Source organism: Manis pentadactyla, chromosome 2, assembly GCF_030020395.1.
Source record: "Manis pentadactyla isolate mManPen7 chromosome 2, mManPen7.hap1, whole genome shotgun sequence".
Classification (NCBI taxonomy): domain Eukaryota; kingdom Metazoa; phylum Chordata; class Mammalia; order Pholidota; family Manidae; genus Manis; species Manis pentadactyla.
The window spans coordinates 76,216,292-76,236,794 of NC_080020.1; the positions used below are offsets into that span (position 1 = coordinate 76,216,292).

The 20,503-nt window shown below is 35.2% G+C and overlaps 1 protein-coding gene across 2 annotated transcripts in view; it reads left to right on the forward strand.

Moving 5' to 3' along the window:
• Nucleotides 1–20,503, forward strand: part of EDIL3 (EGF like repeats and discoidin domains 3) — a 411,614-nt gene that overhangs the window by 313,139 nt on the left and 77,972 nt on the right. The gene's annotated exons all lie outside the window — the stretch shown is intronic.

The window sequence follows — 20,503 nt, forward strand, 5'->3', positions numbered from 1 at the left end:
AACGATCTTCTTGAAATGCACTTATTTGTGGAGTACTTTAAAGTAGATACAAATTTGTTAATGTCCTTTGTGGCAAAGAAAAGTTAGACAGCTTAATTTCAAAATGAGGTCATTTTATTTGGAAGAGAGTTCTCCTCTTACTGATTTTTATGCAGTATCAAAACTGCATGTGAATTTCAAAACTGTGGTAACTCTACTTTATTTGTGGAAGCCATGAAAACAGTTATAATAGCACATGTCACCCCTCATCAAATCAAATGAAACATCTGGCCACATCTGAAACTATTCTCACTAAATCATCTGAAATTTCCAAAAGTCTCACTGTTTTCTTCATTTAATCTCACTTTTCTCTATTCTCAGTTAAAAATGTACATGTTTTTCATTACTTTCTCTTAGCGTTCTATCTGGATCTTTACTGATCTGAAGCTCTTTCCATTATCTACCCCACATTATGGATAATTCGTACATCTTTCTCCTTGTACTATTCGATGAGCTGTTTAAAGATACATAAAAATGAAATGTAAAATGTATTTATCATTCCAGAACTCAGCTGGATGTCTTTGTTTTACCCATAGCAGTAGCTACTAAATTAAATCATTCATTTACCAGATGTTTATTTGTGGTACATAACACAACTAATAGTGATGACACACTGGTCATGATCTTAAGATTATTACCTTTTTCATAAACCAGGCCTTTTAATGGGTTTGCATCCATCCTCCTAACTGACGCGGCTCAGTGTCCTCCACCCACCTTTCCTCTGCCTGTCAATTTTCTGCCAACCTCACTTTTACCAGCTCCACCCACTCACATTAACCAATTTAGCAAGTATTGGTTATTTCAACGACTGACAAAAGGATTCATCTACACTAAAATAATTTCATTTCTCACTATTCCCATTGCCACGTCTATGATCTAGACTAACTACCCTCTTCCACCTGGGTTTTTGCAGAAGCCTCCTAACCAACTTTCCTGTTTCCAGATTCACCCTCTAAGAATGTTTCCCAAATTGTAACCAGTGTGGTTTCTTTTTCTAAAATGCAAATATGAGTCTCTTACTCCTTCTTTTAAACAATTCAATTGTTCCCTATCATCCTCAGAATAAAGTACAGATTCCTTAATATAAGCCGAAAAGCCTTTGCATGATTTGGCTCCATTTCATCTCTTACCACATTCCTCTAAATTTGCTTCAGTTTCTCAGACCAAATAACATTCCCTTATAACATATCTTCTTCCTAGAAGAAAAGAATGGAAAACGTTCTCCTGCCCACAGAAACTCCAACCTTCTGCTATTTAAAACTTTCAGCCACAATTTGGATGTGCTTTCCTCTGGGAAGGCTTTGCTACCAGCTCCATCCCATCCCAAATCTGGCTGAAATTCTCTCCTGGATACTACTGTGTCCTCTGTAATTCTCTCACTGTCACTTTGTCACACTGTATTGGGAATTGTGCTAGATTGTTTACTCCAGGAGGGTTGAAACCATATCTATCTTTCTGACTTTCTCTAGTTTTCCAGTACCTAACTGAATACCTCTCACAAGACCTGACTCATGGTAGGCATTCAATAAATAATCTGTTGAATGAATGAATGTATGGATGGATGAACGACCAGTTCAAAGTATATTTCAAGTTATTGGTTTGGGCTATTCAGTGTATGGTTTTGATTCCCAACTTAAGAGGCCAACTGCCATTATCCTCAAATTTTAAAGTAATATTTGAAAAAGAATTCCAAAATCTCTAATTAAGGATCAGCCTTTATATTACAGAAAGTAAAATTTTACAATACACAGGTTTTATGAAGATTTCAAGTTCTTAGTTTGAGGAAATCATAGAAAACCTCCATTCCATTTGTTATGCTTGAATAGTAAAGTTAAACTGTTCTTTGTTGCTGTATGATATAAATATTAATATTTTTAAATATTGAAACTATTCCAGTTACAGCTCAGATTAACTGGGTTTAGCTAATATTATTGTGGGTCATAAAGCCATATGGACTAAGACAAAATATTTTACACCCCATAAGTAATTCAGACCAGTAAGCTGGTAGACTCTAGGAATACCCAAAGGGATTGTCAATGGCAAATTTCTTTAGAAAGAAAAATAAAACATTTTGACATGAATCAGGATGTAATCTTCAATACAAACCTCCATCGATCACTTTTTTTAAGATGGCTTCAACTGTCTTAGAGTCACTTGCATGTTGAAATTGATTCACTCTGTTGGTGATATATTTTCTGTCAATTCAAGGACCAGCTCTTCCAGTGTATGTCTATTTTTTGTGGTGTCAAAACATACTCAGAATCTCCCAGGCAAGGTAAATTGACATCTTTACTTATACTTACTTTTTATTTTTTTGACATTGTGTGAGAAAATGCTCTAGTTGTGACTATTTCTTAAGTTTTCGCCTCAAAGAATATAATGTGATCAACCATAAATTCTTATGCTTGTTAGTATCTTTGTTGAATGCGAGATGAACATTTTTATAGATAATGAATGGATAGGGTGATTTTGTTTTCTAATTGTTGCTATAAGGTAATTTGTATCCTTATTTGAGGCTTCTGAATTTATAAATTTGTGTTTCTAACGAAAATGGATCTATCCTGAGAAATAGCTCTTCAGAAGAGAAATCATGTCCATCACTCAAATGCCTTTCCTTCACTATCAATCTCCTGCTAATTAATTTTTAAAGGAAGTTATTTTATGGACCAACTATTTTATGTAACCCTCTAATTATGAGAGTTCTTTTTTCAGTTTAATAGGTTAAAAAAAAAAGAAAACTATCTAGATAACAACTAGAAATACCATTGTTGTAAATGAAAACAAAAGAAAAAGACTTTTTTATAGTTGTTTTATATTTTAAGGAATTCATATGTATTCCTATATCACTTTAACATTTTGTTTTTTATTATTGCTCTAATGTTTCTTTCAGTCTCTTGTTTAAGGTCAAAATCTCAAGCTTCTCAAGCAGATCTTCCTGTGTGTTATTTTCTAGATGTGATCTTGCCTAACTGATTAGCCTCTTTGAGCTTCTCTTAATCACAAAATCATTATGGTATTCCTATATAAACATGGCAAAATGTGCTACGTCCACAGAAAGTCCTAAATGAGAGGCATTTCTCGGACTTCTAAAAAATGTTGTTCATCATTTTGATGTTTGATGTTCACTAAAACTTTAAGCAAGAAGCCATACCAATATGTTTTCCAAAAGCCTCTGAAGGTTAAACTGCAGTTTCTACCTTTCAAAAAATCTTGCCTACACCTAAATTGAAAGATCGTAAGCCAATGATTCTTGACGCATAATTAGACATTCCTAAAACATGGTTGGGCTAGATTTCAATACCTATTATAAAAATATAGTGACATTTAACTCACTGAGCTCTTTTAGGGTAACCATGTTATCATCCATGGTTAGTTTCTAAACAAGGATCTATAAATTTTGTTGGATTTTAAGGTAGATTAAATAAGACAAATTACAGAACATAGAAAGCACATAGTAGGTACTCAGCAGTGGGTACACTTTTTTCTCTGGTGGCTTGTGTTGCCTCAAGAGAGCATCATGTGACACCACCAATTATAACCAAGAATGAAGATTTACATTTATATTCTTTGCTTCTTCCAAAAAGGAATTTATAATAAAACTATGAAATATAAAGTAATATATTATTAGATCAGTTGCACACTATGAGCAATGTTGATAAATTACATTAATTTGCATTGGCAATCAAAAAAAATTAAATTTTTTGTTTAGGTAGCCCAGGTTTTTCATATCTTTACCTGGGAGTAATAATATTAATAACTTAAAATTAATATTATGTCATTTGGCAATGTTCTCCACTGAAATTATGTGTTTAGTAGAATGTTTATGCATTTCTATGTCCATTTTCAATGACATGTCCGCAGATTAAATAAATTCTCTTCTTATTTATGCTCTGATTATACAAATTGATTAAAATTCAGCCTGAAATTGAGATGTTTAATGACATTCTATCAGGTGTAAGAACATTAGTGATGGTAATCTTATAAATTGAGAAGAAATATTTTCCTACAGTAGATGCAACTAAATAAGAAACACACTAACAATTAAGTTAGATCGATTAAAAATGTTTTTTTAATAAGACATCACAAATTCTCTTATAGTGAATACTCTGTGTATATATTCACGGCCTCTTTGGTGGCAACCATAGAAAATGGATAATTCACCATTCATTGTTGAGTCTACTGAAAAGTTTTCAGGTTTCACAAAGGGGAGCATAAGATAAATGACTAACAGGAGAGAAATGTCACATTCTCACCTAGAAAATGACCTTTTGGTCTATTTCATGAGACATTTACTAATTAAAGGTAGTCTGTGTAGTATTTCGACCAAATTAGTAGAATTAGTAGAGTTGTTAGGCTGCACATTTTAGTGTTCATCTTTGTCAAAACTGCAGCTAACCCTCCACAGCTTCGTTTCAATACTAATTTTGTGGAAATGTGTAAGAAAGCAATTGAATTTAAGCTTTGTTTAATTTAGCCCATTTCAGATTTCTAATAAGGAGTATTCTGCCATAAAATTCATAACTTCTTTAAAATCATTTGCCTTCTGGACAATTTATTTACAGACAAGCTAAAGGAAATATTTTCAAGGATCAAGGGATTTTAGGCCACTAGGAAATATTTGGTAATATGAAGGAATATTCTGATGTCCAATTCACTATTCTATATGCAGTAAACAGTAAGCCTGCATGAAGGGCTCAGTTATAAAGCAGAGCTAGAAGAGATCAAGTAATAAACTTAATTTATGTATGATTATGAAACAGCTTCCATGAAGCAAAAGGATGTGCATACTTTCCTTGGACTGCAAATCACTTTAAATTTTTTGTAATTTTGTGATGTCAAAGGGAATCTCCACCATCCCACTGGAAAAAAACTTCCAATGATCAAAACCAAATTGAGTAGGGTATTTACACAGAAAGTACTTAGAGGGCAGCATCAATGTAGTATAATAGTGTATAATTTCAGGTCTAAAAATCTGGTTGTGAGGCCTAACAATTCCCATCAATATTCTAGGCCTCAGTTTCTTTTCTTTTTCATCTAAAATGTGGACATTACAAAAAAGCTAACCTCCCAGGCAACCTTTGCCTCATCTCACACCACTATGATTCTAGACTCTAAATGATGATTGGCCAATACGAAGTAATCAGATAATTACCGACTAATTTCTGGTGAAGTTAACAAAGGCATCATATAATTTATGTTACAGGTGTAACCAACTAACCTTACCATCAACCTTAAAAAAGTTAACTTTTACATCATACACAGTGTATCCACTTAATACCCAAAATATTGCCTCTACCTTTCTACCTGGTCTAATTCTGAGTCATTTCTTTGGGTTAGTGTGTTGCCTCTCTCTATAAAACAGCTTTTAAAAAAGAATTCCCTAAGACAAGGCAATGAGACATGTTAAGCCATTATGAAGTACTAATGTGATAGCATTTACCTATAGCAAATCATGAAAAATACACAAAGCAATAGCTTCGCATGGCTTTACAAAAGAAAAATAGAGTAGATTAGATTAAGAGCAAGGTGCAGTTTTGGAAAGGCAAGCTTCAATGGTACATAAAAATTTGATGGAGGCTTTGTGACTCAGAGGTTATTTAAAATGACTTCGTAATTTTAAAAATTTAAATAAATATTTTGAGACACCTGTTCTGACTAAACACAATGCCAGGTGCAAGGAACTGAAAGATGTATTTGGCACTGTGTCTGCCTGCATGTATGATTACTGATGCCCTAATTGTCATGATTCAACATTTCAACAGCAATAAACAGAACTATGGGAAGTTGGATGCTTCGGCTTAGAAGCAATATTTGAAACCACTGAAAAACTGAGCAGCAGAACTTTTAAGAATTATATGTGCACAGTAGGCCCATTTGTGTTTTTATGATAATGATAATTAAATGACTTCTGATTCTTTTGTGTGCAAATGAATTTTGATTTGTGACACATTAGTGCTTTGTATCAATTAGTAAAATACAGTTATAAGAATTATAACCATTCTCCTCTAAAATTATGAGCTGAAAAAATGCCATTGAGTAAAATTTAGAACTTGGAAGTACCGCTTCAAATAAGATGAGCATTTGTAAGGGCTTTCTAATAAAATGGGAATCAACTTTAATTGGTGATCTCATTTTGTCTTGAAAGCAGCCCTCTTGGTGACTAAGTTATGTCTGTTCTATAATGAGGCCTTAGAGGGTCTGAGAGGCTTGCTGCAGATTTCAGGGCCAGTCATCAGAAGAAGGGGAGCTCAGCACACGCCAGGAAGCTCGTGTGTGATTTTCACTGCAATATTTATAGACCATTTAGTGAGTGAGGCGACTCCTTTTTCAGGGGATAGTTGTTGAATCAGAAAGCTCTTTGAGCACCCAGTGCAGACAAGCATAGCTCTCCTTCTGTACATGGCCTTGAAGGAGAGCTCTGGTAGTTCTGTGGATCTCACTTACCCTTAGAACCTGTGGTTCCACATTGTGAAATTGTATACCCCTTACAGTGTTATAGAACACACACACACACATTCACACACACACACACACACACACACACACACACACACACACACACACAATATTTAGAAAATGAAATTCCTATTTTCTTAAGATAAAATTAATAGGGAATAGGAAGGAAATTCTCATTTTTTCTATAACTCCATGCCATGTCTGTTGTGCAAACACTACATTTTAGAGGACATTGTGCTGCCCAGCACTCCTGATCTTGTTTAAGCTTATCTTCTCCAGTTGCTTTGGTTTATCCTAGAGACCTTTGCAATTGTTCTTCAAAGCTAGTGAGGCTATGATGAATAGGGCATTCACTTTTCATTTACATTCATGATTAAGATATCTCTCATTTATGAAATATTTATTCACCAGATAATGCCAACATAAAATATATTTATAGCAAATATTGCATTCATTTTCTCTTTCATTATTAGCATTTCAGTGGAGAAAAGGTCCCTCAGTGAAATGACTTTCAGATCTCTAGTGTCTATGCTTTATGCTGCTATAGTAGCTAACTTGCATAGTACGTCCCCCAGAAAGTGTAGGACCACCCAGCCATGCCCATTTCTGTAACAACCTTTGGTTAGAATCTTTTCTGAGGTCTTTTAAGATGTGCCTAAGGATTAAGAGTCTGCAATTAACCACTTCCTGGAATTAGTGTGTATTTCAGAGAAAAATAGATAATCGTTTCCTTGGCAAGAACAGACTGAGACTTCAGTATCAAGGCTAACCAGAATTTTGAATTCCTAACTGGTCACTTAGACTCTTTCCCAGGTCTTTCAAGACATCCAGATGCTGCTCCCTCCCTTTGTCTGTCCTCTGCTTCCTGGGTCCTAGTGTCTGCCTGACCTCTCCTGAGCTCTCTCCTCACCTGAGTGTTCTAGGTCCATGCCAGTTGGTTTATCTACTCTTTGAATTTCATTCTTGCTCCAGCCCACCCTCTGAAGGATAATTGGTTATTTATTGTCAGCCAGCTTTCATCTCTGGAAGTTTTAACCCAACCCTGTCTCTAAAAGGCCACCAGACACCCGATGACTACAGGCTTTCCCGTACACCTGGGTCCAGCTTGTGGCCGTTGCTGACTTCAGGCTTAGCTCTCTTGATTCCTCGTCCCAGCACTACTATTTATATTTTTCCAGATGGTCCTTTTCTTCAGATAGTTCTTTTACCAGAATTCAGTCTCCTGCTACAGACCCAGAATTTCCAAAAGATCCTGTCTTCCTCAGTCTGATTATGAACTGACCATATTAGGATATCATATATGGCTTTTTCATCCTAAATATGCAGTATGCTAAAACAAATTAGTTTTCTGTCTCCTCAAATAATGAGTTTTATCAGCATCCCAAAGCGTACCCTGGAAAACACTGTTTCTTTACAGTTCTTCAAAAAAAGCAAATAATAAAAGATTCTGAACTATATTTAGTAAAGTCTTTATCTTCTTCTCTGTTCTTACTGATTCAGATGCCTATAATATAGGATCCTTAAGAATCCATTAGGAAAGAGATATGTTTTACGGTGATTTTTAAACTTACTTGATCACAGAGTGCTTTTTCAAAAAATAACTACCTTGCCATCCCCAGGAACCACTTTTAGAATATTCTGTACTAATTAAATTGCATTTCTGTAGCACTTCATTGTTTTCAAAGGGCTTTTAAAAAAATTTCACTGTATTCTTATAATAACGTGGGTACATAGGTTTGTGTAAAGCATTCTGTCTCAAAACATGAAAAAACAATTTTAAAAGGTTATATGACTTTCACCTATAAATGTCAGAACTTGACCCAAAAGTCCAGTTTCTCCATTTTTCCAATGAATGCCATTTTTCATGGCTGTTGGCATCATGTAGACTGAAGTCTACCCTTGGTCATTATTTTTTAATTCCATTTTTTTCACATTTTGTTAATGATTTTTTCAGTAAAGCAAAATATGTGTATCTGGAAATATGGTTTCCAATAATTCACTGCATTTTTCTATTTTTGTTTAGACCTACTCAGTATCACAATTTCAGCAATTCTGTGTCCCTATCTGCACAAGTCAAGCATTTAAAATTGCTAAATGGTTTCAAAACATTATGGTCATGAATCTTCAGAAAGAATGTGGCACATAAGCTAACGTTAGCCTAGGTGTACCTGAAGAATAGTCAACCCATGTCATGAATAAAATGGCTCTGTACATTGACCACTCTAAGCAAGGAAAGAAACGTGTGAACAGTTTTGCCTGTTCATAAACACTGCCCATGAGCTAAAGGGATTAGCTAGAGAAATTTTCAACAGTATACAAATATTTGTTTGTCATTCAAGGGGTAAACAATTTTCTTTCATTTATTGAAAAGTGCATTTGAAAATATTCTTTGAAACTCTGCCTCTCGATGTGACAAAGGATCATTACTGAAACTTATTTTTAAATATATAAACTGTAAAACTCATCCTCCTGCAAATGTTAGTACACTTTGCATTTGCCTTCTCTGTGCTCACAGTACAAAGTTCTCTCTCTTCATTTCAGTGAGAGAGCCTTTTGTAACTGACATGCATTAAATTTTAATGTAGAATTCATATTAGGATATTCACTATTTAAGAGTAAAATGGGGCACTAAACATAAGCAATAGACGTTTTGTAGCATTCACCATAGGTGAACAATAAAAAGTCAGAACTGTGAAAGCATCATTATTTTAGAAATACGTTCCTCACAGGTTTTCCTCATTTAAGAGTTCAGACTACAGTCTTTTTGAATAATGTGATTTCTGTTGCCCCATACTTTTTCTCTGCTACATGTTCAGTGACTTTTGATAAAGAAAACTTAAGGGTGTGTGTGTGTGTGCACATTTACTCAGTAGAATAGATTCATGTGCCCCTTTGCATTATTTCCTTTATGCTGCTAAAAATGGATAAAAGCATTTAATCCAAGGTTATCCAATATGAGAAAGAGAAAAACCAAGAGACATTCACCTATAATCATTATTAATTAATATCTATTTATATTATATCTTGTTCTATAGTTTTAAAAAATAAAAAATAGAATAACATTTTATAAATTGCATTCAGAATTATATTATCATTTGGAATTGTATATGATTGCTATTACCATTGTATGTGGAACATAATTAGCAAATACCAACTATGGTTGAGAGGCTTTAAAGTTAATGGATAAAACAAAAGCAAGGGTAACTGATTATTTAGTAACTGATCATTATTCCAGTTAAACTCTGAGTTACCTTTCTCCCCTCTCCCAACAGTCTACCACCTATTTGAGGCTGTCTTTGTTTCTTTCATGAGAAGCACTCTAGAGTTGTAATCCCCAAAGCTGCAGGATTTCGTGGCCCTTCATGAATACCACAGGACCCATCTGTTCTCTTAAGCATATGCCTGATGATGTGGGAGGAGCTGTATATACAAGGTAGTGGATCTAAGAGTGCTTTAGGATATAACACTAAATGTATATATGTATGTTTCTACAGCTGCCTCAAAGCTCTGTAATGGGAAACAGGGAAAATTCTAAAAATAAAGCAGCTTTAAAACCCTCAGTGGGAAACAGCACAGTACCAGATGCTTTTATCTTCTTACATGTTGGTATCAAAGTCATTTGTTCAAAATGTTAGTTTGGAGATCTCTTGTTTCAGGATTAGCTGGCATGGTCTGGCTGAAAATGCAGATCCCCAAATCTTACCCACAGAGCTTCTGATGTTATTAAGTCGGGATGGGGCATAGAAATAGGCTTTTTTGGGATATATATCCTGGAATTCTTGCAAAAGGTGAAGTTTGAGAGAAAAGGAGTTGGTAGTTTCTGGCTTGACTGAAAAACATTCATTTAGAGGCAATCATTTTAATGGGACTTGCTTAGCTATGTGGAATTGAAAATAATTTGAGTATGAATACAAATGCAATTTAAGAGTAGAGTTATCAGGATATTTTAAATTAAAGAAATGTCATGGTACCACTATGCACAATTCAAAAATGCAAGCTTATATTGAGCTGACTTGTATTAAAGGAATGGATCCAACAACAAATCTTTAGTTTTTTAACTCTGTAGGACACAAAGTATATCAAAGCTATACATATAGCACCAAATCTAAAACCTGGGAAAGAAAATCTACATTGGGTTCTGCATTTCCAGAATTCTCTGGCCATATGTACATGTATACATAGTATAATGCTCTAGTGTATGAAATTACAAAATTTTAAAAATCAAGGATTTTTGTTAATTAGTCCTTTGGTATGTGTAGCACAGTAACAGATACTCCTAACAATGATCATGAAGTACTATTTCTGAAGTACCATTTGAAGAGAGTTAAATATGTTCAGTGAAGGTAGAGTATCGTTTACTGTTTTTGATAAAGAGGATTTGTTTAAAGTAAATGCTTCATGCATGTTGAAAGTCTGTGGAATTTTATTTTCAAAAATTGTCAATGTACATGCCATTTATAATTTTAAATTAATAGATGTATTCAATAAGAAACAGTATTTCATAGCTGTTAGGATGAAAAACTCTATACCAAAATTTTGTGGTTTCACACTTTGGCACTAACTACTTGTACGACTGTGAACAAGTGACTCTACTTGGGTGTGTGTCCACATTCTCATTTTCTAAGTAGGAATAATAGTATATATATTTAGGGTTGTGTTAAGGACTAAGTGAAACAACAAAGTGTTTAAAAAATAATTACTACAAAAATGTTAGTTACTATTATTTTATTAATCAGAATAACACAGTAACCAGGCAAACTGCATGTAGCATTGTCTTTCATCTAAGTTTGCCAGATGAAAATATAGAATGCTTCATCAAGAATGTTGGAAAATTATGAATAATTTTTTAGTATAAGTATTTCATTTTGCCAAATCTAGCAACCCTATTTTCACTCCGTCTCATTTGTTTTCTTTCCCTTTGTATCTCTATTTGAAATAAATTATGATGCTGACATAGTGATGATTTAGTCAATAGATAATTGTGCTAATAGATTGCTTATCTGCAATTGTTTTGCAATGGGCCTATATTTCAGATGAATAGATATTAGAAAGCCAATAGTTTATTAATTCCCACATAAATTTGCTAAATTGACCTCTACTTTTATATAATTAATCCTTTTTGTTCTGGGTAAAAGAAGCTATTCTTTATTCTGGCTCTTCTGTGCTTAATGGATTTCTGGGGATAAGATAAAGCCTTTGGGATCCATACATAGAGCCAGGTGATACACTCTAGAAGTCAGTCTCTCTCCATGCATAGGAACTCTGTGTAATTTCCATCATGGGAATTGATTGAAGTTGCCAAGAATGCCCCTGAGTGGCTCTCAATGACATTTGGGATATTGAGTCTACAGTTTGAAGAAATTGCCACTAGATGTTTCTGAGCCAAACTCAAAGATGTTTGGCTCAGTGAATTCATACACACAGTCCCTAGGACCCAAACTCACATCCTGATCCCCCTACCTGCTAGCTGATTGACATTAGAAATGGTATTTTCCCCCTAAGTACCAGTTTATTCATCTGGGAAATGTAAGAAATGCCCACTCCACAGGCTGTTGGAAGATTAAATGTGGTCACTTACTCTTACCTGGAGTGTGGTAAGAGCTCCATGAAACTCTTTTCTCTGCCTCTTCCTCAGCATTAAAACTGAGACTCTAGAAATTAGTGATAGTAGAGTAATGTTGACCCTACATCCTGTGGCTATATTATATTTAATCAAAAGACAAAGGTAAAGGAGGAAACACAGGCTATTCTGTATCCCTAGCTTTGAGTCAGACTGTTCCATATATTCCAAAAGTTGCCCAGACTCCTGGATTTTTCCATAGTAATTCTACTTAACTACCTGAAAAATGCTGGAGAACCCCCTTCCCATCCCTTGTGTGATTATTCATTTTCTTTTCTAAGTCCAGCTTCCCTTCTGCAAAGTCACTGCCTCCAGGAAGCTACCTGAGCCTAACTAGGTAGTTGTAATAGATGCTGCCAACATCGTCACGTTCTTTTGCCGCCACTGAGTTCTTCAGGGAAGAATCCAGAATGTCCTTGTAAAATGGGTTTCAAGGAGGCATCTTGTTGGAACTGTCCTTGGGAAGGTAGAGGGAGATGTAGGAGACATTCTTTTAAGCTGCATTTATAGAGCAAGCACACCATAATTTATAACAAAGTCTTCCACATAGGGAGACTTTGTGGAAGCTGAATGAGAAACCAGAAACCCCCAGCCACCCACCATGGCCATGAACTCCTTGGAGCCACCACTGTGCCCTCAGGTATGAAACTGGGACAGTCTGGCCCCATCTGCTACTTGAGGAGAGTTACTCAGAGAGCATGATGTGGAGGAGAGAATCTCAAAACGCTTTGCTGAACAACTTTTTTTCCTTCTGCCAGGCCATAATAACCAACAAGAAATGGAGAATGCCAAATATTTAAGAAAAGTGCATGGTTTAAAAGATCTTAAGTTTTAGAAAAGTCCGTTGACTGTTTTAGGGTTGTTCTGTTTGCTTGGTCTTGGAGGTCTGTCAGAACAGACTGATAAAGTGACAGTGTTCTGCCTGTTAGGTCTTGGGGGAAAAATGAAACAAAAATACAGCACTTGAAAAATCCTATCTATAAATAATATCATGAATTAAAATGCTAATCAGGTTTAAATATAGAAAATATAGAATCTCTTTAAGAAGTTTTATTCTTCAAGTTTTCTTTAATCTACTAAAATCTGTTTATATAGAGCATAAATATATTCATTTCTAAAGTGGGATTTTTTTAATGAAACAAATAAATGCAAAACATATTAGAGAAATCTATTTTATTTCTTTCTATTTCCTTTATAATTTTGAAAAGCTTAATGTACTTTTAAATATATCAAAAATAAATTAGAAGGAACAGTTATATCCTAGCAGTAGTCAAATAAATCAGACATTATTTTTCTCCCACCTTACCCAATGCATGTAGAATCACAAAGAAAGTGGGGAAATGAGCAATAACATTAAACTGGCCAATTAATGATGATTAAGAGACATTTCTTTCCAAGACCTTCAAGTGTTAATCATGAGGCCCCATACCTGTTACACTATTATGATATTAATGAGGCAAGCATGTAGAAAATCACTATCTCAATAGGCTAAATTAGTTTATTTTTCACATGGGAATTTAATAAAAAATTTTCACCTGCCAAGTACTGAATCCAGTATCCATACCCATTATCCTAAGACACGTGACATCTATTGATGAGACCAAACATGGAAGATTATGTTATTATTAAAAAAATCTGCTGCTACTCCCTCCCATTCTCTTTTCAGGAAGAGTATAAACCTTCCCACCAAACTAGTATCACTCTTTGCACTGGGACTTTCCTTGGCCAATGAATGGGAGCAAAAGTAATGCCTCTATTTTGGAGTTAGTGGATTTGGAAATGGAATAAACGGATAGTGGGTCCTGATTTACATGACAGAACAAGGCACAGGAGCACAGTTTCACTGTCATGTATTTTCTTCTGATAGCTACATCAATCTCAGGAAGCCAAAAAGAAGTTCACCAGCCAATGCCTTAAATATCTGAAAGCCAAAGGGTAGAGAATGTACAAAATGGGAGTAATAATATTGAATAATATATAGAGTTTCTCTAAGCTTTAGATTTTACAGTGTGGGTGTAAAATTCAGCAAAATGCCTTTAAATCCACATCACCATTGATGATAAGAAGAATGATGATGATAACAATTATAGTGACCCCAATAAATACATTAAGCAGTGACGTGGACTTGATGGGAATTGGGTAAGAAAGCAAACATTTCATAGTATTTACCCTAACAATTGCACAAAATTAACTGGATTTGCAAAAAATGTTTCAACAGAGGTTGTAGACCAGTAGCAGTGGGCTGGATTCAAACTGAGCCCAGTTTTTATCAGATGACACTGGGTCCTTTTTTTTAATTTTTAATTTGAATGGCCTAAGGGGGACATATGCCCTCTCATTCACCACAATCCACCACTCCTTTTTATCTTTCTGATCCAAAATTGTTATATGATACTTTACCAGCTAGCCTGTGACAGATAGCCTGATACATACCAGCTAGACATTTAGTATGCACAAGATGACCAAAAAGGTTTTTATTTTGTTGATTTTAAAATAAGAATTTCAAAAAAGAGATAGACCCTGTTTTAGACTAGTTGAGATATGACTAAGAGAAGATGAATGATAAACACAATTTAAAAATCAGGCAAATAATTGTGAATGGCAATAAATACACACACACATACACACAAAACAGACCAGGTACTAACAAAGAATGGCACAGTGACCAGAACACCACTGATAACCACTTTGTAGTCTGGGTCTAATGAGAGAGAAATATTCATCAGGAGAGAAATATTCATCCTGAGCAGGTCCTCAGCTGCGGGACCATGGTTCTAAGAGCAGAACTAGCTGCAGGACTGAGAGTGATGCAGAAGCTTATAGAGCTGGCCTGACTCTGGGAGTTGACATGTGGGGACCTAGCAAGAGCCTGGTGGGGAGATACAAGGGAGCATCAGTGCCCTAGAACAACAGGGGGCTTGCACCACTGCATGGCCCCAGGGTGCATGTGTGCAGAAGTGCTCCTTCCTGTCAGTGGACCAGGGAGGCCAGGGTACTTGGTGAGCAGAGCCCAGGAAGCTTTCTGCCATCTTGCCCTCTCAGCTGGTACCCTGTACAGGACACAACTGTACAGCCATACACTGAAGATCTGCGGTGACCTGCTGGATGGAAGAGAAGCAGTATTGACACCTCCTGCTTCCAGTCAGGCTTGGTCTATTTTTAAATGTGGTGGGTTTCAGCTAGGGGAGCTGGGGAAAGCAGTCTTCCAAGTTTAGCTAAGCCTGTCACCTCATCTGCCAAGACACTGATCTTTTACTGACAAGCAAAGACTAAATATCAGAAAGAGAAAGATGCAGTTTAATATGAGTGAAGAAACTGATAGCTGTCAAGCCGCTCTAAATAAGAAAAGTTCTCCCACAGAACTAAGGTTTTACAATTTTACGATTGCATTGTACTAGAATCCCTGAAGTTCTCAGTGCCTTTTAGAATCACCTCTGTATCAATGCTGAATGCAGGATTCCTCAAAGTCCCTACATGTCTAAGATTTGTTGGCCTAGGCAATAGAGTGTCAGACTCTTAAAATGAGATGTTTAAAACATTTAGCCTTAAAAAGTGAAAAGAAGTAGAATTTTTATTTGGCTGTGTCTCTAACTTCATAGCAAACCCCTGCGGGATGATCTGCCTTTCCTAGAACCTCATTTCCTAACTTTTAAAGTAGATGAACTATCACACAAATGGAAATAAAAATGTCTTTCTTGATACCTACCTGGTATTCAGAAAAAGAAAGTATGGTGCCTACAGTTATGCTTGAAGATCCTAGCTAATCCACACAAAACTCAGAATGATTCTCCAGAGTGATGTATAGGTTTGATTGCATTGAATTTATACATGCCTACCCCAAGAGCTACATGTTGTATTCCCAGTTGCTATCCCTAGGAGAGATAGGCTGCCTAGGAATTTAATATTATCCAGAACTTTCAATTCAGGTTATGAAGGATGGCTCAAAGAGTGATCATGTCTTCTCACTTTAATAATTGCTATTATGCTAGTCTATGAGATTTTATAAACAAAATTTGTACACTTTTACAGTAAATACAGTAATTCTCATCATCACCCACACATTTAGCAGATATTTATTGAGTGAATCCTAGGTCCAAACTCTGGGGATGAAGAGGTGAAAAAGAAAGACAAGGTTCCTATCCTTAAGAATTTTACAGCTCATAAAGACATGGCTATATACAAACAAGAAAAAAAAAACAACGAATATTCTAGGATAATTCTATTAGAACATATAGTAGAGATCCAGCCTCATCTGGGAATCAGGAAAGACATCCTGAGAAAGAGATATTTGAGCAGAGACCTAGAATATAAGAAGAATTAGTAGTGTTTACAAGCAGGAGTAGGGAGGTGGACTTAAATGTACATCCCAGAAGGAATGATATGTACAGTTCTGGAGATAAAAGAAAGCATGGCGTATCAGAGAAACTCAAAGAAGTTCAGTTCCTCATAGCTTGAATGAGACTTTAGGTGCATTACCCAAAATACTGTCTGCATGTAATTTTTCAATGAAGTGATAGCTTATAGTAAAGTAAAATTTAGAATGTTTAGTGGAATAGGTGCACCAATGCATGACCCCATTTCAAGAAGTATTCACATAAATATTTATTATGAATTATGAATCTAATTTTAAGGCACCATTATTCAAAAATTGTAAGTGGCTTTATTTCTTAATCCTCTAGCTAAGAAAAATTAAAAACATATTTAATATAAAAACTGAAAAGTTTCTATAATAAGAGTTGGAAAGAAGGGAAATGAAATTATGATCCTAGAAGGAGAAAGCTGAATTAATTAACAGAATATTTGCAGAGATTTAGTCATTAAATCAACTTAAGGGTGAACATTGTTCCTTTTTGCCCCTAAAGTTACATTAAGTCTAGAATAAAAAACTTTTTATGTATGGGTGCTCAAATGAATTATTTTTACCTAGAGCAAATATTAGGGAGAATTCTGATTTGGGGTGCAATTTAATCATTCCTTAAGTCATACTGATTTGAGAAATTCATTCTAGTTTCATAAGTCCAATTTAAGAAACATCAGTATGGTCCTGCAGTCTGTGATAAAAAGCAATGTCACAGAAAATAAAAGATAAATCACCATAACATCTGTATTCCAACAGCTCAAGTCCTGGGAGAGGTCACTCATTTAGTCTTATGAGACTTATGGTGAGACTTAATATCCATGTTGTGGCCAGTGTGGCCAAGGCTAGAGAAGGTTGTCTTTTAAGGGTTTATTGACTGTTGAGGAGGTGATAGATTTGAATGCTGTGGTTCAAATTCTAGATGCTTCTTCATATTCTCATTAGCAAGACAAATTAATTCATCTCCCCAGAATTCCGCATCTTCAAAATTAGGCTAGCTTTACCTAAAGAGACTATTGTGGAGCTGAAACGAGAGGACATCCATGAAAGTTGTTACCATACTGCCCAGCACATAAGTAATAAGTAGACACCCCACCCCTTGCCTTTTTCCCTATGTGGGTAATAATAGGCAAAATTATAGCAAGGGACATTCTAGATGGGTTGAAGGCAATGTCCACTACATAGAGCTGATTACAACGTGGTGATGAATATTATGACTATAGTGAAGGAGACCTACCCTATAATCTGATAAAATTTATCTCCATTACTTCTAGAATGACCTGATCACTAATTTCCACTAAATTGTGGAAAATGTTTTACAAATAGTAGACAGCATATCTCTTAGTCTTTGAGTAAAACCAAGACTTAGTTTATTTTTTTTAATCCAAATGAGAAATGAGAAACAAGTGCCATTCTTTCTCAATGAAATGATTGCATCTAATTTTGTTGTATGCATCTGTGTTTGTGTTTAATGGCAAGTATAATTATGCACCTGTGATGTGCAGCTCTTCTAATTTTAGTAAAATTGATTAAACTATTTAGAAAATACATAACAAATTACTCTTTAAAAATGTGTAAATTTAGATGCCGAAGGCTTTTCAACTATGTATCAAATTTCAGGTCTTCTAATTTCCTGCAGTAGCTGCACACAGCTTTGGTGTCCAACAGCAAAGCCTGGAATCTTTCCAGTGGGTTCAGATTCTTGCCGTGCATTCTCCTGCATTGAGCTTGGCTACAAGCCAGCCAAGGTCTCCTCTTCCCTCCCTGAAGAGCTTCCCCTTCAGATAAGACCATGCAGAGACGAAGGGAGCCTTTGTTCTTGTGTCAGAAAGGTAGTTGTGAAGGTTGGGAGAACAGACCCTTTTTGTCTGAATGTCAAAATGTAGTCCCAGTGCAATTCAGAGTCCAGATCAGTAAGTACATTCCTTAGAGTACAACTCTCCTTAGGTAACTGATGACACTCACAGGAAAGTGTGCCAAAACTCTATAGACAACAAGATTCTTTGCATTTTTCTCTTCCAAACCTTGTTTCTCTGGGTGTTACATGCCAACTGGTTAATATTTTAATATTTTTCAATTATATGTATCTAATAGGTTGCTTTAGTTCAATTTTGAAGACAGAAGGAAACAAATTTTAAGTATGGAAAAAATGAAGAAAAGAAGTTATTAATTCTTATAGGTCCAAGCAATTCGAAGTTTTTATATGGAAGTTATTTTGGTCAGGAAATAATCAAGTTGAAATTAATCACCAAAATAGCAAGGGCAAAAGCTTGGCATATGCAGATAGTTTAAAAAGTATAGGAGTTAGGAGACATGTCTCCAGAGAAGCATCCTACCCTGGAATAGTGGACCAGAGAAGCAAATCATGTAGGAGAGCCTGAGGGCAAATTCCTGGCAACTCCTTGACGGGTACACCTGCTGGGGCTGGTGCCCCGCAAGACTTGAAAATATGAGCTTTCAACTGAGGAGCAGTTCAAACCTGAGGGTCCTGAATCCCACCATGTCAGGTGGCCTGGCTTTCCCCAGTGAGCAGGACGATGGCCAGACCTCTCTGAAGGGCTGCCTGGCCAACCAAGACATTATTGAACGCTACACTTGAGCATCTCAACCACTTAACCAGTTGTCTTAGGGCACATTTTGAAATATTTTACTTTGGATGGTTAAAATATAACTGCATATATTTGGCAACCAACAGTATAATTTATATTTCTTAAATTGCAGGGCATACTCTAAAATATCCCATTAATAATCTCTGTATCACAAAGCATCAGTAGTCAAAGGCCACTTCAGTATATTTTTTTTTCTGTTTTGTGAAATTTTCTTGGCTATTTCATATGAGCACTTGAAAATAAATGCTTTCTTTAAAAATTATTATTGGCATTAATACAATTCTGCTGTCTATATAAGCTATGTGACTCAGAAACTTGAAACAAATTATTTCCAAAACTCCAACTGAAACTCTTTGGTTTTTTACAGGAATGTGTAGATTAAAATTCTTTTTTATATTTGTTCAATAGTCCAGTTCCCTAATCTAAGGTTTAATTCTCCTTTTTTCACCTATGGGAACATATTTTTCATGTAGAATTCTCAAGTTAATCAATACCACCAGTTCTCAAATAAGATAGAACAAGTTTAATTTTAAACTTAAGAATAAGTTTATTTGTGAGTTTAATTTTAAAATAAGCACTAACATTAAATTTAGTATGGAATTTTTCTGTTTAATTGTTTGGATATTTAAGGAAATGCCATATATATATGTTGTAAAGGCCAAGCATATTTTAAAGGTTATGCCAGTGGATAACAAGAATCGCCTTTCTAATTATGTTCAGTATGGAACAGAATGTTAATTGATCTTATTGGAATGATCCTCTTAAAGGTTTTTGGTTTAATTAAAGCAGTAGTTGTAAAACTCTCTTTTAATTAAATAGAAAAGGCATTTAGCAATCGTATATGAATTCATTTCTGAGAAGCTCTTTCATAAGAAAAATACTGATTTCTCCATGTGTAAAGAAGTATGTTTTTCGAAGACTACTCTGTGCTCCTCTCTGTGGTGGTTCATGGGGCATGTTGAACAAATTTTAACAAGGTCTTGTGCTAATAAACCCAGCAAATCTAAAATTATAACTGAAATTCCTCTGTAATATGTTAAGTTCTTAAAAAGGCTTTTGTATCATCTTTAGTTAGAGCTTGTCTGATAATAAGTAGTGAGTAGGTAAAATTACCAAGTCACAGCTTAGAAATAGTATCCAGACTTTTGCCTGAAAATATAGTTTGCTAAAGTAAAAATTATTATGCAAATTATCTTCTTTAAATTAGCAAAATTCTTTAACACAAAAATATCCAGTCAAATCTTGAAAAAAAATTATCAAACACATATTTCACATTTAAAACATCAGCTTAGCATGTTACCAATTTTTGAAATTACTGTTATAGTCTTAATTGTGACTCACCCCACCCCCAACCACCAAATTTGTATGTTGAAGTGCTAACCTCCAGTACCTTACTTAAAATGTGACTATTTGGAGATAAGA